Raw genomic sequence first — 8940 nt, forward strand, 5'->3', positions numbered from 1 at the left:
AAAAAAAAAAAAGAAGTGGGAGCTATTCTCCTGTCCTTGAGAGTTGAGTTGTTACATATATTATTTGGAGTTCTGCCTGGGAGATTTGTCTATTCTTTCCCCAATTACTTATTTATTCAATCATTTATTTATATCTGTATGGACTCATGAAAATTTATTTTATACTGTAGGTTATAATTTCTCACTATTTAACTTATTTTGTTGTTCAAATTTGTTCTAGCTTTGGCTAATAGATACTCTTTCAGTTGGCTCCAGTCTCCCTTTGAGAAAGATTGTTTTTTTTGAGAAAGATTTTTATAAAGAAATCATAGGGTGGAATTTGATCACACTCAAACATGATTTGATAATTGTAGATAGAACTTTACATCCTTTAAATACAAAATGGGGTTTTTCTATATTCATGCATATATTTAAAAAATGGACTTGGCCATGAAGAAAACTTAAAATTTTTCTGTCCACATTCTCTGATTATAACCCAATAGATATGTTAACAAATAATGAAAGAGTGATATTAAAAATCTTAATTACTTGGAAATTAAGGAACACATTTTTAGAAAACATTTGAATTAGAGAAAAAAAATTAAGAAATCACTAATAAAATAAAATGACCCGATGCAACAGAATTCTCTAGAGCTTTAAATGTCTTAATTTTTAAAAAAGAAAGACAACTTATTAAAGGAAGAAAATATTTATCATATAAAGTTATAAAAAATAACCAAATAAACTAAGTAACTAAGAAGAGGGAATCAAAAGGGATAAAAGTCGGGGCGCCTGGGTGGCGCAGCGGTTAGGCATCTGCCTTCGGCTTAGGGCGTGATCCCGTTGTTATGGGATCGAGCCCCACATCAGGCTCCTCCGCTATGAGCCTGCTTCTTCCTCTCCCACTCCCCCTGCTTGTGTTCCCTCTCTTGCTGGCTGTCTCTATCTCTGTCGAATGAATAAATAAATAAAATCTTTAAAAAAAAATAAAAGGGATAAAAGTTGAAACAATGAAACAGAAAAAAGAAAAGATAAATAAATCCAGAAAGTGTTTCCTTTGAAAAAAACAATAAAGCAGACACATTTGCAACATCAATAAGATGAGACAGAGAGCAAAAATAACCAAGATTTGGAATGAGTGAGGGGGCTATAACCACTTAAAAGTTACAGAAGAATACTTCCTGCAACTCTATGATACCCAAATTTAAGACCTAAAGGAAAAAGATTATTCCTAGCAAAAGAGGTATCAATAAACTTTATTCAGAAATTGGAAAACTTGAAAAAACTAATGACCATAGGAAAAGCTAGACTTTTATTCAAGTTCTATCACTAGTAAGGACATTGGTTAAGATAAGTTTAACCTTAGGAGAATAGATTATTCCAATATTATTTGCCTATTTCAAGCCAAGTGAAAATGTGAACCTCCTATATATTTAATTTATGAAAACAGCATAATTGCAACACCTAATCATAATAATTCTCATGTAAAATATACTGACAACCAATATTGCTTATGAATATAGAACCATGGCTAGACTCTATTTGCTATTTTTTAAAGCATTTTTGCATCAAAACAATAACTCTAAGTATGATTTACTTCAGGAATGGGAGGTCAATATTCTAATCTATCAATGTAGCCCATTATAATAATATAGTAAAGAGAAAGCTATATTATACCAATAGACACAGAAAAGACATTTGATAAAATTCAGTAGCTATTGAAATTGTAGCAAAATAACAATAGAAAGAAACTACTTGAATTATGACTACAAAAGATGGTTCAAAAATACCCACAGCAAAAATGAACTTAATAACAAATAAACTGATTTCATTAGCAAATAAATTGATTTCATTTAATCTAACAATAGGTAAGGGATACTTGCTATGGCTAGTTTCCAAAACCTGTAACAAAATAAAGCATGAAATAAAACTGAGGGGAGTGGTGGAAAGAACAACATTGCTTTTGCTAACAGTATCTATAAACTTGGAAAATCAAAACGTTGGTTTTTATGAGGGTTTTTTGTTTGTTTCCTAAGAAGCTATCAGAATTTGTCTTTTGTTTTGTTTTGCTTTTTGTTTTTAGTTAAATTCCAGCTAGGTAACATACAGTGTAATATTAGTTTCAAGTGTACAATTTAGTGATTTAACACTTCCATACAACACCTAGTGGTCATCACAAGTGCATTTCTTAATCCCCATCTCTTATTTAGTTCATTCCCCCACCCACCTCCTCTCTGGTTATCATCAGTTTGTTCTCTATAGTTAAGACTTTATTTCTTGGTTTGCCTCTCTCTTTTACTCCCCTATGATCATTTGTTTTGTTTCCTAAATTCCACATATGAGTGAAATCATATGGTATTTATCTTTCTCTAACTTATTTCACTTAGCTTTATATTCTCTAACTCCAATCCACATCATTGCAAATGGCAAAATTTCATTCTTTTTATGGCTGAGTAATATTCCATTATATGGATATGTAGACAGATGGATATATGCCCCACATGTTTATCCATTCATCAGTTAATGGATGTTTAGTTAAGTGGCTGGGTATAAATAACAAAAAAAAAATGAATTACATTATTCTTGAAATCAGTACAAAGATTTATATATGACAGGTTATACAGTGTTTAGAATACATTTAAAAGAAAGGCATTGGGCCTATTTGTAGATAATTATAAAATCTTACTGATAATAGGTCTCCCCAAGAAACTTGTTCTTGAATATAAAGACTTATTGTTAGTGTTGGTTCATTCCAATTGAATATATAAACCCCATGCAATTTCAATTAGCAATACAAATACTTTAAAAAATATGGATGAATAATTCTAGTATATATATTAAAGAATAAATGCTTAGGAATAATCTAGAAAACTCTGAAGAATAACCATGAAGGAGAATTTGTTTTTAATATTATGCCACAAAGTCACTGTATTTAAATCAATGTGATACTTGTATGAGAATAGATAGATCAGGGAAATAGAAAAGAGACTTCAAAATAAATATTGATACTTGAGAATTTAACATATAACAAAAATGGTAATTTCTATGGGAAAAGATGTGTTATACAAATTAACCATCCAGCTAAATTGACTCTTATCTGATACCATACCCAAAGATAAATTTGTCACAGGCTCTGTCAGGGTTCCAATTATCATGGACTAAGACCATACTGGGTAGCCTGCTTACCCTCCATTTCAGAAAACAATTATGAAATATGGACTTAATACAAAAAATAATTACCTGGAAGTATGGAAGGGTGAAGAGAAGCAGACAGATTCTAGTGGGAAGTGCATATGTACTTGGAGTAGGGAAAATGAGAAGCTTCCTTTGGTCTTCTCTGTAGCTTCACACAGTGATGCACGCAGCAACTGTGGGCGGTACATGTGGGAAAACTTGCCTTCTTTCCAGGGAACCAGAAGATTGAAGCTGGAATCCTGTGAACACTGAAGAGAGTTGGGAGTGGTGATGTACCCACTCCCGGACTCTCAAACTACGTATATGCATGAGACTCAAAGCATCTCAGCTTAAGACAAAAGATTTGAACTAAGAATAGAGCCACTGCTCAAGAGGCAAAGTTTGAAGCTTAAGAACTAAGCAAGAACATTATCCGCTAAAAACACTTATAAGAGGAAAATAACGGAATCCAGAATTTTCACAATTTAACATTCATTATGTTGAGGATATAATCCCAAATTATCTAACATAATTTAAAAAATGGAACATATTCTCAAGAGAAAAAAAATCAATCAAGCATGGCACTCAAGATGAACCAGATGTTGCAACTAACAGACAAGGTAACTTAAGTGACTATTATAACTGTCCTTGATGAAGTAAAATAAAACATATTTTCAATTAATGAAAATTTTAGCATAGAAAATGAAATCTCAACAGAGGAAAAAGAAACAGTAAAAAGGAAGCAAATAGAAATTCTGGAAATGAAAAATACAATTTCTGAAGTTAAACATTTACTGGATGGACTTAAAATCCAAATGGATATGACAGAGGGAAATGTAGATGAATTTGAAGATAGAGTGATAGATATCATCCAAGGAGAAGAACAGAAAGAGGATTGGAAAGAAAAACCAGTTCAATGTGTTGTTATTTTGAAATACCTTTCATGTCTCTACTTACCATGTTCAATCTTCCTCTAGCTTTTTAAACATATGGAATGCAGTTATAATGACTATTTTAATGTCCTTGTCACCTAACTCTATCATCTGTGTCATTTCTGGTCAGTTTGATTGACTGACTTTTCTGCTCATGGGTTACATTTTTTTTCCTACCTCTTTTCACGCTTCATGATTTTTGAATGTATGTCAGACTTTGTGAAATCTTCCCTGCTGAGTGCTGTACATTATTGTATTCCTATGAATATACTTGAGTTTCATTTTGGGATGCAGTTAAGCTACTTGGAAACAATTTGATCCTTTTAGGTCTGACTTTAAGCTTTGTTAAGAGGGAACAGAGCAATGTTTAGCCTAGGGTAAAATTCTCTCCACTACTGAGGCAAAACTCTTCAGCATTCTACCAATCCTAAAATATAAGGATTTTCCACTCCAGATGGTGTGAACAGGCACTATTCTGGCCCTTGGTAATTCTCAAGAACCTTCCCCTCTAATCCTTTTTGTACTTTTCTCACATGCACGTGTGAAGAATATTGGGACTCTCATAGATCTTTAGAGTTCTCTTTCTTCATACCTCTCTCCTCTTCAACACTCTGCCCCGCTAATTCTAGCTGCCTTAGCATCCCTGCATCCCCACTCCTTTTCAACTTAGGAAGACAGTTGTGCTCCATGTGGGTTGTCCCTCACTGTGCTGCTGCCTGGAAATTCTCTCCAGGCCATAGCTAGAGCAATTGTAGCAATTCTTTCATTTGTTTCTCATCTTTCAGGAATCACTGTCCTTCCTTACTTGATGTTCAAGGTCTTGAGACGCTTTCTTTCATACAGTCTGTCCAATTTGGTAGTTGTTTCAGGCAGAAAAACAAATCAGTGTCTTGCTACTCCACCTACTATGGCCCCTTAGGAGCCACACGCTCCCAGTTCTGGGCTCTATATCTGGGATGCTCCAGTATCTAAGACAAAGAAAACCAATAGTTTTTTTAAAGAAATTGACAAGCAGATTTAGAAGTTTATATAGAAAGGCAGTGGACATAAAATAGCTAAAACAATTTTGAAAAGGAAGAATCAATTTNCAATTTTGAAAAGGGAGAATCAATTTGGAAGACTTACCGCTACCTGATTTCAAAACTTACCATAAATCTACAGCAATCCAGATTGGCTTAAGGATAGTCCTATAGACCAACGGAACTAGAACAAAGCCCAGAACTAGACCCACAATGATATGGTCATTTGGGTACGAAGACAAGTCAATGGAGATAGGATAGTCTTATTAACAAACATACTGGAAAATTGTATATTCATGTACCAAAAAAATGAACTTATACCGTTACCCAACATTAAACAAAAAAATTCATTCTCAGTGGATTACAGACCTAAATGTAAGAATTAAATCTATAAAACCTCTGGAAGAAAAAATAGGAGAAATCTTTGTGATCTTTGGTTACACTAAGGTTTCTTACACAGTATACAGAAAGCATACGACACGAACGAAAATTTGATAAAATAGACTTCATTCAGATGAAAAGCTTTTGGACTCTAAGAGATACAGTTAAGAAAAATGAAAGCGCAAGCCAAAAATTGGGAAAAATTTTTTTTGCAAAACATGTATCAGAAAAGGACTTATATCTAGAATNTGAAAGTGCAAGCCAAAAACTGGGAAAAATTTTTTTTGCAAAACATGTATCAGAAAAGGACTTATATCTAGAATACATCAAGAACTCTTATAACTCAAACATAAGAAGTCAAACACCCCAATAAAAAAGAAGGTATTTCTAAAACAAGGACCAAATTTGTGAACAGATATTTTACAAACAAAGCTATAGGAATAGCCATACGTATGAAAAGATTCTCCACATCACTAGTCATCACAAAAATGTCAGTTAAAAACCACAGTGACACGCATCCTAGAATGGCTGCATTGAAAAATAGTGACAATAGCAAATGTTGGTGAAGATATGGAAGAATTTTAAGTCTCATTCATTGCTGCGTGAAATGCTAAATGGCATAGTCACTTTGCAAAACAGTCTGGTAGTATCCCGAACTGTATGGCATACACTTACCACGTGACCCAGATGTTCTACTTCCAGATATTTACCCAAGAGAAAGAAAAACGTATATACACAGAGACATGTATGCAAATGTTTATAGCAGGACAATCTATATTAGACAAAAACTGGTGAGTGGATAAATAAATAGTGACTTATCTGTACTATGAAATTCTGCACTGCAATAAAAAGTAACAAAATGCACTCAACATCATCATTGAACCTCAAAAACCTTATGGTCAGTGAAAGAAGTCAAATGAGAAGTCTAGACTGGGATGATTTCCATTTATACACAATTTTAGAAAAAGGCAAAACAGAAAACACCAGTGGTTGCCTGGGACTGGGGTGGGGGATATAAAGGGCCCTAAGAAAGCATTTTATGGCGATGAAACTGTTGTGTATCTTGACTGTGACTACTTTATCACATACAATTAACCACAATTCATCAAACTACTCACTTAAAATAAATGCCTTTTATCTTACATGAATTATACCTTCATTTTTAAAAATCAAGAAAGGAAAAATAGGTTCCTCATGATTTAAATGCTCACATGTAAAAAGCCAAAAAAAACCCCGCAAAAACAAAAGAACCCCCCCAAAACAAAAAAAGTCTTGCAAGAAAATCTTGCAATGTAAGGATCAGAGAGAACTCCTTAATTAAGAGCGGAAACTTGGATGTTATAAAAGGGATGATAATAACCTTGTGTGGCTAAAGAAGCAATTAAAATCAATGGATAAACAGATCAGGAAAAAGTAGTGTAATGTGGATGCAAGCAAGGTGCAAGCTGTCCATATTACTCAAAGTGTTTCTCCAAACTGAGAAGAAAAATACAGCACTGTTAAATAATTGACTAAGGAAAAGTCATAGAAGAACAAATGTAAATGGTCACAGATATATGAAAAGATGCTTAAACTCCCTGGTAACCAGGAGAATGCAAATTTAAAGAGCAATGAGATAGCAGTTTACATTCATTAGAAAGAGCTACAGACTTAATACTCCTGGCGATTTAAAGAAAATAATGCTCTCATATTCCTGGTGGAAATGTGCAGTGTTATAGCCTTTGGCAGAAGCAAATAGCAGCATTTATTACAAATAAAAACACATACATCATGTAACCTTACGAGGCTTCTCCCAAGAATGCCAATAGAAATAAAAGCAGATGTATTCAGGGACATGGGCACTAAAGTGTTTATTACAGCGTTGTTTCTAATGGCACAATACTAGATTAAAGTGGATGCCGGTCAAGAAGAGACTGGTTGAACAAATCCTGTTGTATGTGTATTACATTCTATTGAACAATCAGCAAAATGAGTGAATTAGAGCTATAGCAGGTGACTTCATTCCACCACTTTACGTTGCATAAGAAATGCAAGACACAGACCACCTTCTTTTTCTGTAAAACAAAGCCTAAAATCCCACTTTACATACATACATGCATTCCTATGTTTGCATTTTTGTCTATTTGTATAGTGGTGTAAGCCTGAAGGAAAAGTATGGAAGGACACATACCAGGTTTTCAAATCCCTCTATTAGGGTGACCCAGGTTGCGTGTGCTGATATATATGAAGCTAAGCGCAGGGCCAAGCAGCAAGCAAGTAAGCCAAACAGCAAAGTCCGCATTTGGAAAACACGTACGTAATCAGATACGTATTGTATTAGCCAGGATAGGCTAGGTTACTCTTCAGTAGTAAACAGACTAACAGCTCAGCGCATTAATATAAAAAAAACATTTAATTCTTGCTCACACCAAGTCTGAGGGTCCGGGAGACTCTCCAGAGCAATTTTCTCAACAGGTCGGCTTAGACCTCCAGGCCATTTAGACTTTATGGAAACTTCCTATCAACCTGTGTTTTTATTATTGCTACAGCTGGGGATGAAAGAACATGGGGAATTGTGCACCAGTAATTAAAGTTTTTTGCCTGGATTCGATGCATGTCGTTTCCTTCTTTTTCTTTTTTTTTTTCTTTTTTCCCAAATCAAGGTACATAGCCATACATAAATTCATGGAGCTAAGAAAATGAATTACTCCTGCGCTCCTTTGGAAGGGGAGGAGAAATGGAAATATTAGTGAGCAGAAATATCTACTATATATACATTTATGAAATTATTGTTTATACAGTATAAAGAACCTAAGTTTTAAGATGTCTTTGAAATAACTTTACAAACAAGCAATTTATAAAATAGGAGAAAATGGTCAATAAAAATGAACTTACACATATTTTAGCAGATTAGTTAAGATTATAAAGATTGATAAGGCCCAGTGATGATGGAAGTGTGGGAAAAAAAGAAATTCTCATATGTTCCTGGTGTGAGAATAAATTTGTACATTTCTGAAATATCATCAGGCTGGATATCAAAATGTAATTTTTGAATTATCTTTTGGCCCAGTAATATGACTTAGGAAAATTTACCCTTGAAAATGATCAGATGGGTGCATCGGTAGAGAAATGTTCACTGGAGCATTATTTATGATTAATAAAAGAAAAAACAGTCTAAAAGTACATTTATTAGGGATGAGTTAATATGGTAAATGCATATAATTAAATACTATGACAGCCACTGAAAGGGACAAGGTGAATTTAATTTGTTTTCACATAAAAAATATTCAGAGAATATGTTTTGGTTATCTAATTGGTTTGTTACATACAACCCTGAAACTTCAGAGATTTTTTAAATAATATTTATTTTGTTATATTAGTCACCATACAGTACATCCCCAGTTCTTGATGCAATGTTCCATGATTCATTACTTGCATATAACACCCAGTGCACCATGCAATATGTGCCCTCCTTT

Source organism: Ailuropoda melanoleuca, chromosome 12 (genome assembly GCF_002007445.2).
Source record: "Ailuropoda melanoleuca isolate Jingjing chromosome 12, ASM200744v2, whole genome shotgun sequence".
NCBI classification, from domain to species: domain Eukaryota; kingdom Metazoa; phylum Chordata; class Mammalia; order Carnivora; family Ursidae; genus Ailuropoda; species Ailuropoda melanoleuca.